This window comes from Portunus trituberculatus, chromosome 24, assembly GCF_017591435.1.
Source record: "Portunus trituberculatus isolate SZX2019 chromosome 24, ASM1759143v1, whole genome shotgun sequence".
Taxonomy (NCBI): domain Eukaryota; kingdom Metazoa; phylum Arthropoda; class Malacostraca; order Decapoda; family Portunidae; genus Portunus; species Portunus trituberculatus.
The window spans coordinates 11,247,477-11,261,998 of record NC_059278.1 but is presented as its reverse complement, the minus strand read 5'-3'; positions in this window follow the sequence as shown (position 1 = coordinate 11,261,998).

Genomic DNA, 14,522 nt, shown 5'->3' with positions numbered 1-14,522 from the left:
AAAATAATTATTATTATTTGACTTCCTTTTAAAGGAAGGTTGATTTCTATTAGGATTGGAAGAAGACTATGGTTGTTAATGAGACAACAACAAAAAAGAAAAAAAAGAAAAACGATTTTATTGACTGATGACTGATGGTGGGGGACAGTAATGATAGGCTGCCACCAGGTCCTGATAGTTCTCTCACGGGGATGAGAGGAACCACAGGCCCCCCCCCCAAAAAAAAAAAGATTAAATAAGTAAATAAATAAATGAACAAATTTTGAAAAAAAAAAAAATATATATATATATTGAGGTAACGCTCTCTTCGGAGGAGACTATAGTCCGACACAAATGTGAAGGCCGATGAAGGGGGGGGGGGGAGACCTATCGGGGATTCCCCGGTTGCGGCGTCGCCAAACATCGCAGCCCCAATTATAAGATTAACACTGAAGTGTGGAGAAACGCCCATCTCTCTCTCTCTCTCTCTCTCTCTCTCTCTCTCTCTCTCTCTCTGTGGCTTGTTACTACTTCCTCCTGTTTTTTATTACTATATAGTTCTCTCATGCACGTGTGTGTGTGTGTGTGTGTGTGTGTGTGTGTGTGTGTGTGTGCGCGTGTGTGTGTGTGTGTGTGTGTAATCCTGCTTGCGCGAGTCTTTCAACAGTTTACGTATTGGTTCTCCTGTGACGCGGCATACACACACACACACACACACACACACTCTCTCTCTCTCTCTCTCTCTCTCTCTCTCTCTCTCTCTCTCTCTCTCTCTCTCTCTCTCTCTCTCTCTCTCTCTCTCTCTCTCTCTCTCTCTCTCTCTCTCTCTCTCTCTCTCTCTCTCTCTCTCTCTCTCTCTCTCTCTCTCTAAAATAGACAAGTAGACATGCATCTTTTTTGTTGTTTTATTTTACTCTTTTTCCACACCACCCATGAGATAAGAGTTAAGGTGCGTTTTTAAATTTTTTTTTATAGAGGTTTTACCCTGTAGGCATAATCCTCTCTCAGCTATTTAATCAGACAGTTCTTCGTCAGAAGTGTCCTCCACATTGATAATAAAAGAATCCTCTAAGCAGAACTTGTTGACGCTGTAAATAATTAATTTCTCTTGACTATGAAGGTTGCGATGGCGAGTAGCGCGGACGAGATATTCACCTTACATCCTGAGCGACAGGGAGGGGAGGAGTGACTTGATTTGACCTGGGGATTATCAAAGGTCAGGGAGGTTGACCTCACCCATGTCCAACCTTGAAAAGTAGCAACGCTGGAGAGCAGTGGTGCTACATTTTGTGGTATCTATACAAAATCATTGTCTTCATTACACTAAAACAATATTCATATTCTACATCCTTAGTAGAAATTTAGAGGAATACACTTTTATGACAGTTCATTAAGATGTAAGTTAATAATGAGATCGAAACATGTGCTACGATGCTTGGCGACGCCGCAACCGGGGAATCCCGTTAGGTCTCCCACCTCAGCGGCCTTCATATTTGAGTCGGACCAGTCCGACTCAAATATGAAGGCCGCTGAGGGGAGGGAGACCTAACGGGATTCTCGGCTGCGGCGTCGCCAAACGTCGCAGCCCCAATTATAGGATTAACACTGAAGTGTGGAGAAACGCCCATCTCTCCTGCTATCTCTCTCTCTCTCTCTCTCTCTCTCTCTGGCTTGTTACTACTTCCTCCTGTTTCTTATTACTATATAGTTCTCTCATGCACGTGTGTGTGTGTGTGTGTGTGTGTGTGTATAATCCTGCTTGCGCGAGTCTTTCAACAGTTTACGTATTGGTTCTCCTGTGACGCGGCACACACACACACACTCTCTCTCTCTCTCTCTCTCTCTCTCTCTCTCTCTCTCTCTCTCTCTCTCTCTTTAAGATAGACAAGTAGACATGTATCTTTTTGGTTGTTTTATTTTACTCTTTTTCCACACCACCAATGAGGTAAGAGTTAAGGTGCGTTTTTTTTTATAGAGGTTTTACCCTGTAGGCATAATCCTCTCTCAGCTATTTAATCAGACAGTTCTTCGTCAGAAGTGTCCACATTGATAATAAAAGAATCCTCTAAGCAGAACTTGTTGACGCTGTAAATAATTTCTTTCTTTCGACTATGAAGGTTGCGATGGCGAGTAGCGACAGGGAAGGGAGGAGTGACTCGATTTGACCTGGGGATTATCAAAGGTCAGGGAGGTTGACCTCACCCATGTCCAACCTTGAAATGTAGCAACGCTGGAGAGCAGTGGTGCTACATTTTGTGGTATCTATACAAAATCATTGTCTTCATTACATTAAAACAATATTCAAAGCTCTCTATACATCCTTAGTAGAAATTTAGAGGAATACACTTTTATGACGGGTCATTAAGATGTAAGTTAATAATGAGATCGAAACATGTGCTACGATGCTTGGCGACGCCGCAGCCGGGAACACACACACACACACACACACACACATGACAATGTAATGAAGGAGTGTGCCGATATGAAGAAGGAAAATGAAGCACTGAAAGAGGAAGTTAAGCTAATTAAAGTGAATTGCGAAAAATGTGGAGAATCTCTAGGAAAAGTGATGGAGAAGCAGGCTGAATGGAAAAAAAGTCAGGAAGTGGAAAGAAAGGAGGTAAATTACAAAGTTGCAAGTCTGGAAAAGGAAATCAAAGAGTCTGGGGAGAAAACTTTGGGCCTTGCTGAAATTATAGATCAACAGATCATAGAAGAGAAGATTGCTGAGAAAGTGGTGAAGGTTATTAAATCAAATGAGACATTGGTGAGGGAAACTGTAGACAAAAAGAGATGTGTGGTGATATTTGGTGTGGAGGAGGATAAGACACCGAGTAAAATGGAGAGAGAAAAACATAAAAAGGTGATAAATAATATCATTAATGTGGTGCAGGAGGAGGAAAAGACCTAGTACAAGAAATAGAGGACTTCCATAGAATTGGAAAGTTCACAAGAGAAGGTATGAGGCCAATAAGAATCAAACTTAAGTCACAAAAGGATGTAGATGAATTGGTGGAGAAGTCATGGAGGCTAGCCCAGCAGGAAACAACAAGGAAGATTTGGTTGAGAAGAGATCTCGGTGAAAAGGAAAGAGAAATGTTAAATGAGTTGAGAAAGGAGGCTTTGAAAAAATGAAGAGAGGACAGAAGAGGAGAAGAAAGAGTTTTTCTGGAGAATCTTGGATATGAGACTGAGGAAGTGGTTCATAACCCAGAAAAGTACAGCAAGAAAGGACTAAAGAAACTTACGTATGAGCGGAATGTAATGTATTCCAACATAAATGGAGTGATATCGGGATTTTAGAACTCAACGATTACTTGAGGGACAAGAACCCAGATATTGTGGGTCTTACTGAAACAAAACTGAGAGAGGAGAAGACCTGATGATGGTTGGAGAAGGAAATATAATGTTTGGAAAAGAAATAGAGTAGGTAAGATGGGAGGAGGAGTGATGTTGCTGGTTAAAAAGATATAAAGGTGGATCAAGTGAAAGAAGGTATGGGAAAGGCAGAAGTGCTAAAGATCAGAGCAGAAACTAATGAAGGAAAAAGAGGCACTACATAGTGGTGTACGTACCACCTAAGACAAATGCATGGTCAGTACAGGAATATGAAGAAATGATAAGTGATACAGGAACATGTCTGGAAGAAATGTTGGGTGGCTGTGAACGAACTATAATGATGGGAGATTTTAATTGTAAAGAGGTGTGTTGGGAGGACTGGTCAATGGAAGGATCAGAGACAACATGGGGAAATACACTATTGACACTGGCAATGGAAAATGTGTTAACTCAGTGGGTCAAAGAAGATACTAGGTTTGGAGGAGAGGGAGCATCGTCAAGACTGGACTTGGTCTTTAGTACAGAGCCAATGGTCATTGAGGAGATGAGGGTGGAGTGCCCTTTAGCAAAGAGTGATCATGCAGTTTTGGAGTTCAAGGTGATAGATGAAGAGAAATCTAGAAGAAATGAAGAATATAAAGTGGGAAGATGGAATTATGCCAAGACAGATTTTGGAAACCTAAAGAAATTCTTTCAAGAGACAAATTGGATGAAATTCAAGAGTGCTAAGGAGCAAATGAAAAGTGGAAGGAATTTATAAAAATATACAAAGAAGGTGAGAAAAATTTGTACCAATAAGACAACATAGAGAAGTTGGAAAGCAGGACTGGTTTAACGATAGATGTGAAAAGGCTAGAACAAGAAAAGAGGATGCATGGAAGAGGTGGAGAAGGAAAAGACGGATTAAGCAGTGGGAAAGTTACAAAAGAGCAAGAAATGAATATGTGTTGATTAGAAGAGAAGAAAGAAAGAAACAAGAAAAGGATATAATTGATAAATGTAAAGACCAACCAAGGCTTTTTACAGACATGTGAACAACAACATCAAAAATAGAGAAAGTATTGAAAGTTTAGAAGTAAATGGAGTATGCAGTGAAGATCCCAGGAAATGGCAGAGGCTATGAATGGATGCTTTCGGAAGGTATTCACAAAGGAGACTGCTTTTGACAAACCACTGGTAATGGAACAGAAAGGGATTATGAAGGAGTTTCAAGTAACTGTGGAGGAGATCAAGAATATGATGGGGAGTTTAGAAGTGAGAAAAGCTGTGGGACCTGATGGGGTATCAGGATGGATTTTAAGAGAATGCAGGAGCAACTGGCAGAAAAAGTTTGTGAAGTAATTGATGCCTCATTAAGGGAAGGTGTAGTGCCCCAAGACTGGAAAAGAGCTAACATTGTCCCAATCTATAAATCAGGTAACAAGAGAGACCCATTGAACTATAGACCAGTGTCACTTACAAGTGTGGTAGCTAAGATGTGTGAGAGGGTGGTGAAGAATAGATGGACAGACTTCTTGGAGAAAAATGACATACTTTGTGAGTGTCAATTTGGTTTTAGAAAAGGGCGTTCATGCACGACAAACCTGATATGTTACTATTCGAGGGTGATAGATGTAATACAGGAAAGAGATGGTTGGGCTGATGGAATATATCTGGATTTAAAAAAGGCCTTTGATAAGGTACCACACCGGAGACTGATCTGGAAACTTGAAATGGTAGGAGGAGTGCATGGCAGTTTACTAAAATGGATGGAAGACTTTTGGTAGGAAGAGAAATGAGAACAATAATTAAGGACAGACCATCAGAATGGGGCTTGGTGGAGAGTGGAGTTCCACAGGGATCAGTGTTGGCACCAGTAATGTTCGCGGTCTACATAAATGACATGGTGGATGGGGTGTCCAGTTATGTGAGCCTATTTGCAGACGATGCAAAATTGTTAAGAAAAGTGAGATGTGACAAAGATTGCGAACTACTCCAGGAAGACTTGGACAGAATATGGAAATGGAGCTGTACATGGCAAATGGAGTTCAACACGACAAAATGCAAGAAAATAGAGTTTGGCAAGAGTGAAAGAAGAATCAGGAGTATGTACAAGATAGGAAATGAAGACATAAAACCAGTCATGAAGAAAAAGACCTTGGGGTGACAATTACCAATGACCTATCGCCAGAGAGACATATAAACAAAATAATTGGAGAAGTATTGAACTTATTGAGGAACATAAGAGTGGCGTTCGTATATTTAGATGAAGAAATGATGAAGAAAATAATTACTGCAATGATAAGACCGAGGCTTGAATATGCAACAATACAGTGGGCTCCGAACTTAAAGAAACACATAAGGAAACTAGAGAAAGTACAGAGGGCTGCAACAAAATGGTGCCTGACTTAAGAGATTTGACTTATGAAGACAGACTGAAAAGAATGCAACTTCCGACCCTGGAAAACAGAAGAGAAAGGGGAGACCTGATAGCAATATACAGAGTGATGATTGGCATGGAAAAATGGATAGGGAAGATCTGTGTATGTGGAATGAAAGAATGTCGAGAGGGCATGGGAAAAACTAAAATGGCCACTTATAGGAGAGATGTGAAAAATATAGCTTCCTCATAGAAGGGTGGAAGCATGGAATAGTTTAGACGTGGAAGTGGTCAACGCAAGGAATATTCATGATTTTAAGAAAAGCTGGACATTAATAGATATGGAGACGGGACAACACGAGCATAGCTCTTTTCCCGTATGTTACAATTAGGTAAATACAATTAGGTAAATACACACACACACAGCTCAGTGGTTAGAGCGCTGGCACAAGCCAGAGGACCGGGGTTCGATTCCTCGGCCGGGTGGAGATATTTGGGTGTGTCTCCTTTCACGTGTAGCCCCTGTTCACCTAGCAGTGAGTAGGTACGGGATGTAAATCGAGGAGTTGTGACCTTGTTGTCCCGGTGTGTGGTGTGTGCCTGGTCTCAGGCCTATCCGAAGATCCGAAATAATGAGCTCTGAGCTCGTTCCGTAGGGTAACGTCTGGCTGTCTCGTCAGAGACTGCAGCAGATCAAACAGTGAAACACACACACAATTGGTTATATTTGGTCTGAAAGAAAATAATGTAAAATATAGACCAAGAAGGGAAAAAGAGGAAATGAAATCAGTCAAAGACCTACTAAAAAATCTTAATGATGAGGATAGACAGAACTTAGAGGAGGAGGTAGAAGAAATCCACAGAATGGGACCATATCAAAAAGGAACAGTGAGACCAATTAAGATACTGCTAAAATCACAAACAGCAACAAAAGAAATATCATATAGATTATAGAACAACAAAACTCAGGGAAACAGAAGGTTGCAAGGATATATATATATATATATATATATATATATATATATATATATATATATATATATATATATATATATATACACACACACACACACGCACAGTACTCCGCGCTCCATGGAGAACGGACGTGCCTCCTGCGCAAGAGCGGCATCTAACTAACCCTCCACACGCTAAGCAATGTGCTTGAGTGAGAATAGTTATTGCTATTGAGGGGCGACCAGAGCAAGTGAACGAGTGTACAGAGTGAACGTAGCCTGGTGGCGTGTACATGGGAGTGATCGGAGGTGGGAGAACCTCCACACTCCAAACGACAGAGCGGGAACCACACAAAGGCCAGCCATAGCAGCCGCCAACGCATCCAACCACACAAGTAGCTACCAGGCCTGGCCCCCAGTGACCACACACCCACATGTTCCCAGGAAGAGTAAGAAAAAATGGATAGACCGGTAAGAAATAAATTACCAAATTCAAAATATGTTGATGAGGCCCAGGGAGCAAAGCCGAAAGTGGCCAGTCAAAGCATGAGTCCAGCTTCAACAGGGGGCAACATTGCAAGGTAGATTGGTAATGTTGGAGAAGAGATTTGAGGAGTTAGTGAAGGAATTAAAAGTTCAGAGGAGTGAGGAGGAGCAGGATAGAGAATTCCGCAAGGCTTTGAAGGAAAGAGTTAAGAGACTGGAGGAAAATGAAAAACGATTGGTGGATGAGAATGCGCACTTGAGAGTGGAGGTTGAAAAATACAAGAGACGGTTGGAGGAGAAAATGGATAGAGTAGTAAAGCAGAAAGATGACTTTAAGGAAATGATTAGTGAGCAGAATGAAAGGCTTGAAAGGGAATGGGAACTTAAGAAAACACAATGGACTGAGTCGAGGGAAGCAGAGATGGTTGGATTACAAGAAATGATTAAAGATCAGTTGAAGGAAGACAAAAAAGAAAGGTCCAAGGAACTGGTTAATGTAATGAAGAATAAGGAAACATTGATAAGGGGAAATAGCAGAAAAGAAGAAGAGTGTGTTAATATTTGGGATGAAAGAACAAAATATAACATATAAGCCTAAGAGAATTAAGGAAGAATTAAAACGGTAAGAGATCTGTTAAAAATCTAAATGATGATGAAAAAAAGACCTACAAAAGAAGTGGAAGAGATCCATAGACTGGGTCCGTATAAGGAGGAGTGAGCAGACCGATTAAAGTAGTACTGAAGTCACAACAATCTGGAGGATATCCTATATAGAACATCAAAGTTAAGAGAGATAGAAGGTTGTAAAGAGGTGTTTGTGAGAAAGAATAGAAATGAGGAAGAGAGGAGAAGATATAAGGAATTGGTGGGAGAGGCGAGAAGGAAAAATGATGAGCGGTCTGAGGAGGAAAGAGAAAAGTTTTTTTGGAGAGTTATAGGAGAGAGAGTCAGAAAGTGGTATGTGGAAAGAAGGAATACGGAGGAACCCCTAGAGGGAGCAGTGGGTGGACCGTAATATATACTAATATAGATGGGATACTGTCAAGTAGACTGGAATTGCAAGACTATATGATAGTGGAGAAGCCTGATATAGTGTGTTTGACTGAGACAAAATTGCATGAAAAAACAAAGATAAATTTGGATAATGAATATAATATATGGAGAAAGGATAGGGAGAGTAAAGGTGGAGGAGGAGTTATGATTATGATGAAGAAATAAATAAATGTGGATAAGGTTTGGTATGGGAAGAACAACGCAGAAGTGATAAGCATAAGGATAAAAAGTGATGGAAAAGAATTAATAATCATGGTGGCCTATGTACCTCATAAAACAAATTCTTGGACATTAAGGGAATACGACAATATGATCAAGGATACTTTACAGAGTTTGGAAAGTGTATTATCTGGAAAAAGAAAGGTGATACTAGAAGGAGATTTTAATTGTAAGGAGGTGGATTGGGAAAATCTAGTAAGTGGTGTTGGAGAAGAAGCATGGGGAGAGAGATTTCTTAATCTAATGATGGAAAATATGATGGAACAGAGGGTGAAGGAAAATACTAGATATAGAGAAGATGATGAACCGGCTAGACTGGATTTGGTGTTAACAAGAGAAGTGTACCTATGTGGAGATATACAATACAAGTGTCCTTTGGGAAAGAGTGATCATGTGGTTATGGAAATGCAGATATCAACAACACAGCGAAGGAAGGACGAGACATACAGGAGTGGTAGATTGAATTATAGAAAGATGGACACAGAAAGTTTGAAAAATTATTTCAGAAAATTAGATTGGGAGGAGATGTTACAAATCAGAGAAGTGCAAAAGAAATATGAGATTTTTATGAAATATTATAAAGAAGGAGTTATGAAATTTGTACCAAAGTATAAACCGAGAGAGGAAGGAAGAAAGGATTGGTTTAATGCAACTTGTGTTAAGGCTAAGGAAAAGAGAGATGTGGCTTGGAAAAGATGGAAAAGAGCAGGAATATACTAAATAAGGAGAATTATAGAGTGGCAAGAGAAATGAGTATGTGAGGGTAAGGAGGAAGAAGAAAAAAAATTTGAAAAAGATATTGTAGACAAGAGTAAGGAACATCCAAAATTGTTTTACAGGTTCATAAATGGTAAACTTAAAAGAGAGAGTCCATTGAAAGATTAAAAGGAGAGCAAGGGATAGTAGATGACCCTAAGAATATAGCAGAATTGTTAAATAATAGGTTTCAGCAAGTATTTACTGAAGAAACAATGTTTGTAAAGCCACAGAATGTACAAGGAAATGTGCACATGGATGACATTAAGATACCTAAAAAGGAGTTATATAAAATGTTGGAGGAACTTCAAGATGATAAAGCGATGGGACCAGATGAAGTTTCAGGCAAATTATTGAAGGAGTGTAGAGAAGAATTGATTGATCCATTATATGATATTATAAGGTGTTCATTAGAAACAGGGGGAAGTACCAGTAGAGTGGAAGAGAGCTGAAGTGGTGCCCATTTATAAGGGAGGCAGTAATGAAGAGCCTCTTAACTATAGACCTGTGTCTCTAACAAGTGTGGTCGGTAAGATTTGTGAGAGGGTGATAAAGAAATATTGGATACGGTTCCTGGAGGATCATAAGTTATTATCGGATCATCAATTTGGCTTCAGGAAAGGGAGGTCATGTGTAACAAATCTACTGAGCCTTTATTCAAGAGTGGTTGACAAAATACAAGAGAGAGAGGGATGGATGGACTGTGTATATTTGGATTTAAAGAAAGCTTTTGACAAGAGACTGTTATGGAAAGTAGAGATTTATGGAGGACTGAAAGGAAAAGTGTTAAAGTGGATGGAAAACTACTTGAGATGGAGGGAGATGAGAACGGTAATAAGGGATGCAAAGTCGGACTGGTTGGTGGTGGAGAGTGGAGTCCCACAAGGCTCAGTGCTGGCACCAATACTTTTCCTGGTATATATTAATAACATGCCAGAGGGAGTAAACAGTTATATTAATTTGTTTGCGGATGATGCGAAGTTGTGTAGGTTTGTGAAGAGTGAAGAAGATTGTGAAATTTTACAGGCAGACCTGGATAAGATTTGGGAGTGGAGCAAGAGGTGGCAAATGGAATTTAATCTGAGCAAAAGTCATGTGATGGAGATGGGGAAGAGTGGAAGACGGCCAAGAGGGTCATATAAGATGGGTGAAGAAGTAGTGTTGAAAAAGGTGGAAAAGGAAAAGGATTTGGGAGTGATAATACAAGACCATGGGCAGTTGAGGCTCATATTGATAAGATGTTTGGAGAAACGTATAATTTGATAAAAAAATATTGGATTAGCCTTCCATTATATGGATACAGATATGATGAAGAAATTAATTAGTATGGTAATTAGACCAAGATTGGAATATGCTGGAGTGGTTTGGTCCCCTTATAAAAAGAAGCATATAAGGAAGTTGGAGAGATTGCAGAGAATGGCAACAAAAATGGTTCCGAATTGGCAGAAATGACCTATGAGGAGAGATTAAAAGAAATGAATTTGCCTACCTTGGAACAAAGAAGAGAAAGAGGAGATTTAATACAGGTTTATAAACTGTTGAATGGACTGGATGAAGTGGATAATGAGCAAATGATGTTGAAAGAGGAAAACTTAAGTAGAACTACAAGATCGCATAGTAAAAGATAGCCAAGGAATATGCTTGAAGGATGTGAAAAATATAGTTTCCCACAAAGATGTGTGGAGGTGTGGAATGGTTTGAGTGAGGAGGTGGTGTCAGCAGGGAGTATGCATAGTTTTAAAGGAAAGTTAGATGTGTGTAGATATGGAGACGGGGCCACACGAGTATGATACCCAGGCCCTGTAAAATTACAACTAGGTGAATACAACTAGGTGAATACACACACACACACACACACACACACACACACACATATATATATATATATATATATATATATATATATATATATATATATATATATATATATATATATAAGAGCAAGAGATTAAAGATGATGTATATGAACATAGATGGGGTTTTATCAAGTAAATTAGAATTAAGAGATTACATAAAGAAAGAAGAACCGGATATTGTATGCCTGGCTGAAACAAAACTAAATGAGGCAATCAAAATAGACATGGATAATAGGTATCATATATGGAGGAGAGACAGAGTGGGTAAAGGAGGAGGAGGAGTCATGATGATGTTAAGGAAAGAGATGGTGGTAAACCAAGTGTGGGGAAGGAAAAGCAAAAGTACTGTATATTAAGATGCATATTAATAAAAAAGAGTTAACAATCATTGGAACATATGTGCCACCAAAAACAAATTCATGGACCAAACAAGAATATAAAGACGTGATAGATGACACAATAAGGAGTCTAACGAGAGTCATTAAAGAAAGGAGAAAAGTGATATTAGTAGGAAATTTCAACTGTAAGGAGGTGGACTGGAAAAATTCTGAAAGTGGTATGGGGGAAGAAGCCTGGGGAGAAAGATTCCTGAATCTAATGATAGATAATATTATGATGGACCAAAGAGTAAAGGAAAACACAAGATTCAGAGGAAACGACGAGCTGGCGAGATGGAACCCTGGTTTTTACAAGGGGTATACAAACGAATGATGATATAAGATATAAGTGCCCATTGGGAAAGAGTGGCTATGTAATATTAGAAATGGATATAGAAGGGGAAAGGAAGATAGAGATGAATCATACAAAGGAGATCGATTAAACTACAGAAAGGCTGATATTGAGAACCTCAAGAACTATTTCAAAAACGTTAACTGGGAGGAGATGGAAAACTCAGAGAGGGTGCAAGAGAAATATAACTTATTTTTGGAAATATACAAAACAGGAGTCAGTGAATATGTCCCGAAATATAGACCTAAGGAAGAAGGAAAGAAAGATTGGTTTAACGCATGGTGTGCTAGGGCAAAGGAGAATAGAGATGGAGCATGGAAAAGGTGGAGGAGAAATAGAAATCCAGAAAATAAGGAAAACTTCAAAGCAGCAAGAAATGAACATGCTAAGGTGAGGAAGGAAGAGGAAAGGAACTATGAAAAGGACATTGTCGAAAAATGTAAGGAGCAACCGAAATTATTCAACAGATTCATAAATGGAAAAATAAGGCAAAAAGAAACAATAGAAAGGTTAAAAGGAGAGAACAGGATGGTGGAAGACCCAAAAAGTATGGCAGAACTATTAAATAGTAAATTTCAGGAGGTCTTTACTAAGGAATCCAAATTTGAAAGACCACAAGATAATAGAGAGACCATCTATATGAAAGAGGTTAAAGTAACCAAGCTTGAAATAAAAGAGTTGATGAAGGAATTAGATGAAGAGAAGACAATGGGACCGGATGAAGTCTCAGGCAGAATATTAAAAGAATGTAGGGGAGAACTAGCAAGTCATAAAATGTTCAATAGTAAATGGAACAGTACCAATAGAATAGAAAAGAGCTGAGATGGTTCCCATATATAAGAGCGGAAGGAAGGAAGAACCTTTAAATTACATACCGGTAACACTAACTAGTGTAATATGCAAGATGTGTGAAAGAGTAATAAAGAAACAATGGATCGAGTTCCTTGAAGACAACAACTTATCATCAAATAGCCAATTTGGTTTTAGAAAAGGTCAGTCGTGTGTAACAAATTTACTGAGTTTCTACTCTAGAATAGTTGATAGAGTACAAGAGAGAGAGAGATGGGTTGACTGTATTTATTTGGATTTAAAAAAGGCGTTTGATAAAGTGTCACATGCAAAATTACTGTGGAAGTTAGGGGAGAAGGGTGGCTTAAAAGGAAGCACATTGAGATGGATAGAAAATTATTTGAGGGGGAGAGAAATAAGGACGGTAATTAAAGATATGAAGTCCAAGTGGACAGCAGTAGAAAGCGGAGTGCCGCAGGGCTCAGTATTGGTGCTAATACTTTTTCTCATATATATATAAACAACATGCCAGAGGGAGTGAACAGCTACATAAATCTGTTTGTGGATGATGCGAAACTGTGCATAGTTATAAAGCAAAAAGAGGATTGTGAAATACTGCAGAAAGACCTAAATAAAATCTGGAAATGGAGTAAAAAGTGGGAGATGGAATTCAATGTGGACAAAAGCTATGTCATGGAAATGGGAAAGAGTGAAAGACAACCAGTGGAAATCTATAAGATGGGGGATGGAGTAGAACTGGAGAAAGTAAAAAATGAAAAGAACTTGGGAGTGACGATGGAAGAAACCAATCAACCGGTAAGCCATATTGATAGAGTTTTCAGAGAGACATATAATTTGCTAAGGAATATTGGATTAGTATTTCACTACATGGAAATTGAAGAAATTGATAATTACTATAATAAGACTCAGATTGGAATATGCAGGAGTTATGTGGACACCCCATAAAAAGAAACACATAAGGAAGTTGGAGAGACTACCAAAAATGGCTACAAGAATGGTTCCAGAATTTGAAGAGATGACATATGAGGAGAGACTAAAGGCTATGGATCTACCAACCTTGGAACAAAGAAGGGAGAGAGAAGATCTGATACAAGTTTATAAATTGATTAATGGAATGGATCAAGTGGATAATGAGAAACTGATCCTGAGAGAAGAATATGACATTCAAAGCACAAGATTGCATAGTAAAAAACTGAGGAAGGAAAAATGTCTGAGCGATGTTAAAAATATAATTTCCCGCAAAGATGTGTTGAGACTTGGAACAGTTTGAGTGAAGAAGTGGTGTCCCCAATGAGTGTGCATAGTTTTAAAGAGAATTTGGATAAGTGTAGATATGGAGACGGGGCCACACGAGCGTAAAACCCAGGCCCTGTAAAACTATAATTAGGTAAACTAGGTAAATACACGCAACACTAGAATGGAAGAGAGCCAACATAAGACCAATATTTAAAGGATGAAAGGCAACTGAGTCATTAAATTACAGACCAGTGTCACTTACAAGTGTTATGGGGAAGTTGTGTGAAATAATTATCAAAGAAAAATGGGTTAAACATCTGGAAGAACAAGTCATATTGAACAGACAGTTTGGGTTCAGGATAGGACAGTCATGTGTGTCAAACTTATTAAGCTTCTACTCGAGAGTAATAGTAGGACTGGAAAGTAGAGATGGATGGGTGGACACAGTATACCTGAACATAAAAAAGGCTTTTGATAAAGTCCTACATGGAAGACTACTTTGGAAACTAGAGAATATAGGAGGATTGCGAGGAACTTTGTCAGAAAGGACAGGAAGATGAGAAATGTGATCAGAGATACTTACTCATCTTGGGGTAAAGTAACAAGCGAAGTGCCACAAAGGTCAGTGTTAGCCCCATTATGTTTCAGATTTATGTAAATGACATTCACAATGGAGTAAACAATTATATTAATTTATTTGCTGATGATGCAAAGGTGCTAAGAGTTATCAAAACCCAGGAGGACTGT